Here is an 8,846-nt window from a genome sequence, read left to right as displayed (position 1 = left end):
TGTATATCCGAATCGCAATACAAATTCGAAAGAAATTCGATACGTCTCTCGCTAAAAAAATATCCCTTTTGCGGATTCACGACGAAAAAGCTTCTGTAAAACGTCGCGTGCGTATGCAAACGTCATATTTCTGCCGCGAATTCCGCGAGTTTAGAGGCAGTTGCACTCAAGGAGATTGGGATGAATCCGATCGAAGTCGCTTCGCGGTTTATCCACAGAGGAATATCTCACGAATTTACGCCACGTACGATCTGATATGTATGCGTGGCCTGAGATTCAGCTACTAATGCACGAATACATTATTTATCAAGTGGCAGTGTCGGCCAGGTGGATTTTCATGGCCAAGATTTTCTTCCTCGAGATTGGCTGAATAATTGAGAAACTTTGCGCGAGAGAGAATTTGATCCTAAATTGAAACGGTTAAAACGTTTAAGGGTATAAACGGAATAAGCAATCTTATCCTTTCGCGTCCGCATTTCATTTCAAGTGGGTGTATGTGCGTTACAACTATCTATCCTCGCTCGCTTCTCTATCCATCAGACACTTTTACTCGCGTGCATGCAAATTATGGATTTAAATACTACTTGCGCTATATTAAACGCGCGCGCGTGCATTAATACTAATAATTTGAAAAAGTTCCTTTGCACTAAATTATAATATTATGCAAGCCTAATTCTTTTGTAAAATTAACACATTAATTAGGAAATTAGAGCGCAACGAAAATAAACGACGGATTTTAATTTTTCTGTTAGATTCTTTTATTTGCTGTTCTCTTATTTAAAGATTTTGAACGGCGAAAACAAAGCAAGAGAGAGTTCTTTGCCATAATATACTTTGTGGACGAACGTTGCATTTTTTTCGATAATATAAAATTTGACAAATCAGGAGAGAGAAAGAGAAATAGAGAAAAGGAGAGCTCATCTGCTGCAAGCTGATTAAATCGAGCTTTATTATTTGCTCACGGCCGTAAAATCTCGTTACAAGCATCTTGCGAAATTAGCCTGTGTGTACAGAAGTTTTTCATCACTAATTAAAATTTTGTAAAACGCACAACGACAATAAATTGTCCTTATCGTCATGTCGGCAATGAATAACAGAGTAATTATGGATGACATATTACGACACAATAAACAAAGTCGTCAAACAGCTGATAAGATCAGAGAGAAATGTTACGCGATGTGTTGCAAGTACGCGACCACACTGTTTTGCACACTTGCAGATGTATTAATTAATCGTTAGAGGAAGGCTCTTTGATGTTATCATCTTGTTAAGAATAAACGTATTTTATAGAATGAATTAATTCGGCAAGAGATGTATGTATAACGTTAAATATAGAAAATTAAAAGTGTCGTTCTTGTATCTTTTGTAAAGTAAAACATACAGGATATGAGAAACATAAAACTGTGACAAGCAAATATTTTTCAAATTATTGATAATATAAAAAGATATTAAACAATATTGTAGTGTATCAAGAAACAGAACTTTCTAAGAATTACATTTACTTTTCCTTAAATGAAGAAGTGAGTATTACGATTAGTATGCTTTTATTTTTTAAATAAAACATTTTCAGTATGCATATAATTGCAGTATATGTTCAAATTAATGCAATAATTATAAATATGAAGAAAAAATTTACTTCAAAATTTCTCTTTAATAGCTTCACATAAAAAAGGTAAATATACCTAAAAAAATGTATGTAATATTACACTTGTTATATCGATATCTTTAAAAATAATGACTTGTCACGCTTTACGTGTTTCATCCCGTATACACATATATATGTGTAATAATATGTACATCAAAACATATGTTTAGGCGAAAGTTGCTTTAAATGTTAGTTTCGTTCCAGTAACGATGAAGGGTAAAATATAATTGCTAAATTTAACGATCCGATCTTAATGTCTTATAAAGAATAGTTAGCTTTATTCTTTTCATTTGATATAATAAATTTATATATACATATACATATACATATGTATATATATGTATGTATATATATAAAATCTATTATTCAGAAATGTGTGGAGAATATTTACATCGATGAATTTATGGGGGATTGTTTCATCGATCTGTCATCAATTTTTAAATGCATCCAATATATTAATGAGTTAGCCTAGCAGTTTGTGTGACTGCTAATACATTACTTTAATTAGCGCATGTTAAGAAGGATGTATATTTATATTCTGTGGTAATAAATTGTGAATAAATTGATTTAGCGATATCAAGTGTCGACCATATAGTTAATTTATATATGGTAAATGAAATTTGTATATCGCGTGAATTGAGATATCAAGATAACTGTACAAATAACTCGCGTTCGCAAATAGACAGATGTAACTAAGTTAAAGTGATGCGGTGATCTCACAGGGAATATAATTAGAGCGCACCGATCTCGAGAGAAATTCAAAGTTTACACCCACTTTAAACTTTGTTCTAATGTATATCGCGCGTGACGCGAGGAAACTTCAGTCAATTAATTTTCACAGCGGAACGCTCGACGCTGTTATTTCCATCACAGATTTTGGCGATACAAGCAATTCCCACCCGATAAAACACAAGAGAAAACAGTCGATGTAATCGATTCTATCACCGAGATCGATTTTCTCAGCAAGAATTAATGCAAGAAACGAAATATTCCTAGATCTTTATCGAGTTTTCTTAAATGTATAATTTATTCTAATGCTGATTTTTTAAATGCTTGATAGATCTCGTTAAAGCTCGAGTCGCTCTTTAGCAGAAATTTAAAATTCGTTGATACTAAGTAGATCTGCAGAAATGACGTAAAACGATAATATTATAAAAACTATATACATAATGAAAAACGCGAACGTAAAACAAATAATTAAAAAAGTTAAAAAAATAATTAATTCTATAAAAAATTAGCATTATGCAAAATTAAACATTATTGTTGCATTCCTTGTGATAAACAGTTTGTGATAAAAAAATTCACTGACAACATAAGACTCGGGAAAACTCGTATATGCATGTACATATATGTACAATTTAAATATTCCTGGCGTTTATTTTTATTTAAATAATAATTATTTTAACCAATAATTTTTTTTTAATAAATACAAATACTGATATATTCTTTAAAATCTTCATAATAGAGAAACTAATTTATCAAGAATTAAACTCTAAAAAGACTTTTTCAAAAGGAATTAAGAAAGAAAGAATAAATTTGTATGAGAAATAAAGTTTTCAAGTAGGTATTTTAAGCGCGTAAATATTAAGCTAAATTGAATGTGAGTCGTAATATACTTGCAAGCTTTTAACATAAACACATAAATTTTTTAATGTATGTATCCATATACGAGCGAAAACTTTAAATTCTTTTACATGCTTCGAATATATGTATTTCTTATTTCTTTTCTTTAAAAAGTTACTTTATTTATTGTTTTAATAAAGATGTCGACTAACTTAATTATCTTTTTAATGTGCTTTTCTCTGAACGGCGCTGATTAATTTACGACGATTTATATATTTAATATAATTTTCACAAATTTTGTTGTGAAAATTCTCCTTTCTTTTTTATTATCTTTTTCTTTCTTTCTCATTCTATTATTTTGGAGAATTTTAAAATAAAGAATAATTTAGTACTCACCGGTCCGATGCGCAACAGCAGATTTAATTACGTTGAAACTACGGTGATCTGTAATACACAAATATAAGACCCAAATTATAGCAACGCGTAAAAAATAATTAATATTTTCAAATAATTATAATTGTACACTTTGAGTATAAAATTCGATGTGTACAATATAATAAACAGACATTTAATAGAATAATAATATAATATATTTTTGAAAAAAAATTATTTCTGTTAAATATAAATTTTTATAAAAAATTTACGCAAAGATCTTTTTCTCCTAATTGTATTTAAATCAAATAAATAAATCTAATCAATAAAAATAAAACAGTTTAATTGTGTGTGCGTAAAAAAAAATATAAATAATAAATTACACTTACTCTAAAGTTGCTCCGCTATCGCCCGATGCCACCTAGACCTCCTCCTCCTCTCTGGTTTTCATCATCAGGTCGTCGTTATCCTCACACTCACTCGCGAAAATCCGATTCATTATGATTTGCGACACAATAAAAACGCGCGAAACTTTGTACAGCACTCCCGAACTAACGAAAACGAGACGGATTTTTATCCGCAATTTTATAAAGACACGAACGCGCGAAACTTGCACGGCACTCCCGATTGATCTGTAACACAAAAATATAAGATCAAAATTATAGCAACGTGTAAAAAATAATTAATATTTTCAAGTAATTATAATTGTACACTTTGAGCATAAAATTCAATGCGTATTATATAATAAACGGAATAATATAATTTTCGAAAAAAAAAAATTATTTCTCTTAAATATAAACTTTTATAAAAAATATATGCAATAAAGATCTTTTTCTCTTAATCGGATTTAAATCAAATAAATAAATCTAATAAATAAAAATAAAACAGTTTAATCGCGTGTGCGTAAAAAGAAAATATAAATAATAAATTATATTTATTCTAAAGTTGCTTCGCTATCGCTCGATACCTCCTAGGCCTCCTCTTACTCTTTGTAAATAAGAATTAATTAAAAAATTAAATTAAATTAATTAATAAATGCGTAAAATAATTAATTTTTTCAAATAATTATAATTGTACACTTTGAGTATAAAATTCAATGTGTATAATATAAATATAATAAACGAACATTTAACGGAATAAAATACAATTTTCGAAAAAAGATTATTTCTCTTAAATATAAACTTTTATAAAAAGAGATGCGTAAAGATCATTTTCTCTTAATCGATCTGATTTAAATTAAATAAATAAATCTAATAAATAAAAATAGAAGAGTTTAATCGCGTGTGCGAGATTAAAAAGAAAAATAATCAATATTTACTCCGAAGTTGCTCCGCTGTCGCCCGATGCCTCCTAGGCCTCTTCCTCCTCTCTAGTTGTCATCATCAGGTCGTTGTTATTCTCACACTCACTCGCAGAAATTTGGTAATTTGCGACACGATAAAAACGTGCGAAACTTTGCACAGCACTTACATTGAAATTACGTTGAACTACGTTGATCTGTAACACACAAATATAAGATCCAATTAAATTATAGCACAATGCGTAAAAAATTAATTAACTTAATTAATAAACGCTAAAAATAATTAATATTTTCAAATAATTATAATTGTACACCTTGAGTATAAAATTCAATGCGTATAATATACTAGATATTTAACGGAATTAATAATTAAAGGCGTAAAGACATTAATTAATATAATCACACCTGCTCACACCATCGACAGAGAGCATGAACTGCCCCATCCATTTTAAAAGAAATGGTCGTTAAAAGTGAGAGAGAGAGAGAGAACGCGAAGACGGCTAGTCTCTATCCTTTTCTATTGAATACTATCATAAAGATAGAAAGAGATGGAGAGATGGCCGTCTTCACGCTCTCTCTCTCTCTCTCTCTCTCTCTCTCTCTCTCTCTCACTTCTGCTGACCAATTCTTTTAGAACGGAGCAGTCCTGAGATGATCATCCACCTGAGTCTTTAGTCTCGAATAGATATCTAGCCGATTAATACCCGGAATTTCATCGTATAAGCGAACGAAAAGCTATATTTTAACGTGACAATGATTCTCTTCCAAGGGGATATCTACACGTATTTTCCTCGCGTATTCTAAACGCCATATCTCATTTGCATGCAGGAAAATCTACTAAAACCGAAACGGCTGCGGTTTTACACCCGGGGGCGAACAGCATGCTCTATGTTGATAACTTACATCGTACCTTTCGTGGATCGACGATAACGGCGATAACTCAAGCGACTTATAAACGGCGCCATATTACGTCGAAGGAACTTGAGAGTTGCGTTCGGAAATCTGCCCGTCAAAGTGCATAATATGATCGACCAATCGGAGACCGAGGATCTCTTCGTTCTGATTGGTCGATCGAGCGCTTCGCGCAGGGTGACTATATTTCAGAACACAATCTAGAATGCTGCTGCTCTAGAGAGGGCACTTTCGCATTGTTTGCCATCTATACGTGATCAACGTTCGCGCTCTCGTCCGCGTCGATCCGCGAAAATACGAGTGAGTATTAATTAGTCCGCCTTTACGTCGTTAATTATCGAATAAATCCGATCGTGTCGCGTGTACCGACATAGCGATCGCGATCGCACGCTCGAGATTGACCTCGACCGCGAATCTCGTTCAACGTTTGCTCGTTCTGCCGAAAGCTCATGACGTCGCAGCTCTGATTCGAGCCTCTGGAAGTTGGCGCAAATACGAGTGTGAGTATTAATTAGCACCTTTACGTTAATTATCGAATAAATCTGATCGTGTCGCGTGTACCGACATAGCGATCGCGATCGCACGCTCGAGATTGACCTCGTTGATTGTGAATCTCGCTCAACATATTCGTTTTCCCGAAAATGCATAACGTCGCAGTTCCGATTCGAGCCGCCCGAAGTTGGCGAGAAGTACGAGCGTGAGTATTAATTAGCGTCTTCAAGTCGTTAATCCGATCGCGTCGCGTGGACCGACATCTTGTTACACTCAAAGTATACAATTGTAATTACTTGAAAATATTTATTATTTCTCGCGTTTATTAATCAAGTTAATTAAATTTTTTACGCGTTGTGCTATAATTTAATTGAATCTTATATTTGTGTGTTACAGATCAACGTAGTTTAACGTAAAATGCTGTGCAAAGTTTCGCGCATTTTTATCGTGTCGCAAATCATCATGAATCGAATTTTTGCAAGTGAATGTGAAGTAACGACGACCTGATGATGACAACTAAAAGGAAGAGGAGACCTAGGAGGCATCGGGTGACAGCAACTTTGGAGTAGTTATTTATTTCTTTTTAATTACACGCGCAATTAAAATATTCTATTTTTATTTATTCGATTTATTTATTTGATTTAAATCAGATTAAGAGAAAAAGATCTTTACGCATCTGTTTTATAAAAGTAATAAAGAATAATTTAGTACTCATCGATCTGATGCGTAACAGTAAAGTTAATTACGTTGAAACTACGGTGATCTGTAACACACAAACATAAAATCAAAATTATAGCAATGCGTAAAAAATAATTAATAGTTTGAAATAATTATAAATGTACACTTTGAGTATAAAATTCGATACAATATAATAAACAGATATTTTATAAAAGTTTATATTTAAGAGAAATAATCTTCTTTTGAAAATATATTATTATTTTATTAAATATCTGTTTATTATATTGTATACATTATATTATTATATTGTATATATAAATATATATTGTATATATAAATATATATATATATATATATATATATATATATAAGGTATACAATATAATAAACATATATTTAATAGAATAATAATATATTTTCAAAAGAAGATTATTTCTCTTAAATATAAACTTTTATAAAATATCTGTTTATTATATTGTATCGAATTTTATACTCAAAGTGTACATTTATAATTATTTCAAACTATTAATTATTTTTTACGCATTGCTATAATTTTGATTTTATGTTTGTGTGTTACAGATCACCGTAGTTTCAACGTAATTAACTTTACTGTTACGCATCAGATCGGTGAGTACTAAATTATTCTTTATTTTAAAATCCCGAAATAATAGAATGAAAAAGAAAGAAAAAGATAATAAAAAAGAAGGAAGAACAACAAAATTTGTGCAATATAAAATATACAAATCGTCGTAAATTAATCAGTTCAGAGAAAAATACATTAAAAAGATAATTAGATTATTAAACATCTTCATTAAAACAACGAATAAAGTAACTTTTTAAAGAAAAGAAATAAATTTTTTTTAGGATACGAATATATGGATCATTGAATTTTGATTTAAATTTATTTTGATTTTAATTTAGTGTAACAATTATAATTGTTTGAAAATATTTATTCTTTACACGTTGCTATAATTTTGATCTTATATTTGTGTGTTACAGATCAATCGGGAGTGCCGTGCAAGTTTCGCGCGTCCGTGTCTTTATAAAATCGCGAATAGAATCCGTCTCGTTTTCGTTAATTCGGGAGTGCTGTACAAAGTTTCGCGCGTTTTTATTGTGTCGCAAATCGTAATGAATCGGATTTTCGCGAGTGAGTGTGAGGACAACGACGACCTGATGATGAAAACCAGAGAGGAGGAGGAGGCCTAGGAGGCATCGGGCGACAGTGGAGCAACTTTAGAGTAAGTATAATTTATTATTTATATTTTTTTACGCACACACGATTAAACTGTTTTATTTTTATTGATTAGATTTATTTATTTGATTTAAATCAGATTAAGAGAAAAAGATCTTTGCGTATATTTTTTATAAAAGTTTATATTTAAGAGAAATAATCTCTTTCGGAAATTATATTATTATTTCATTAAATATCTGTTTAACATATTGTACGCATCGAATTTCATATTTGAAGCATATAATTATAATTATTTAAAAATATTAATTATTTTTTACACGTTGCTATAATTTGGATCTTATATTTGTGTGTTGCAGATCACCGTAGTTTCAACGTAATTCAACTTTACTGTTGCGCATCGGTGAGTCAGAAATTTTTATTTAATTTTAAGGTAACGCAGATCTATTTTATCTCAAATGACGCATATCTGAATATGTATGATGTATCCTGTTAGCCATAACATAAAAGAGAAACATTATAGATAGAAACATATGAAATATTATATATCTGCGTATTGCTTTTTACTTTTGATTCCGTATAAATGTATTTTCGTCATTATGCTATCTCCCATAACTATATTTTAACTCCATATTTTTGCGATGTACAAGAGCAAACTGAAAGAAATTGCATTTTCAATTTTGATTTATTAT

The 8,846-nt window shown here is 30.6% G+C and overlaps 1 long non-coding RNA gene across 1 annotated transcript in view; it reads left to right on the top strand.

Annotated features, from left to right (window-relative positions):
• Positions 1 to 6,714: 6,714 nt before the first annotated feature.
• LOC145941069 (uncharacterized) overlaps positions 6,715 to 8,846 on the top strand; it is a 66,151-nt gene continuing 64,019 nt past the window's right edge. The window contains exons 1-3 of the long non-coding RNA XR_014426120.1: positions 6,715 to 6,849; positions 7,962 to 8,203; positions 8,514 to 8,557. This is a non-coding gene — a long non-coding RNA (uncharacterized LOC145941069). The remainder of the gene's footprint in view (positions 6,850 to 7,961; positions 8,204 to 8,513; positions 8,558 to 8,846) is intronic.

This window comes from Prenolepis imparis, unplaced genomic scaffold (genome assembly GCF_030444845.1).
Source record: "Prenolepis imparis isolate NDT839.2.m4 unplaced genomic scaffold, iyPreImpa1.0 SCAF_9, whole genome shotgun sequence".
Classification (NCBI taxonomy): domain Eukaryota; kingdom Metazoa; phylum Arthropoda; class Insecta; order Hymenoptera; family Formicidae; genus Prenolepis; species Prenolepis imparis.
The sequence above is the reverse complement of the archived record's forward strand: the minus strand, read 5'-3'. Positions and strand labels throughout refer to the sequence as shown.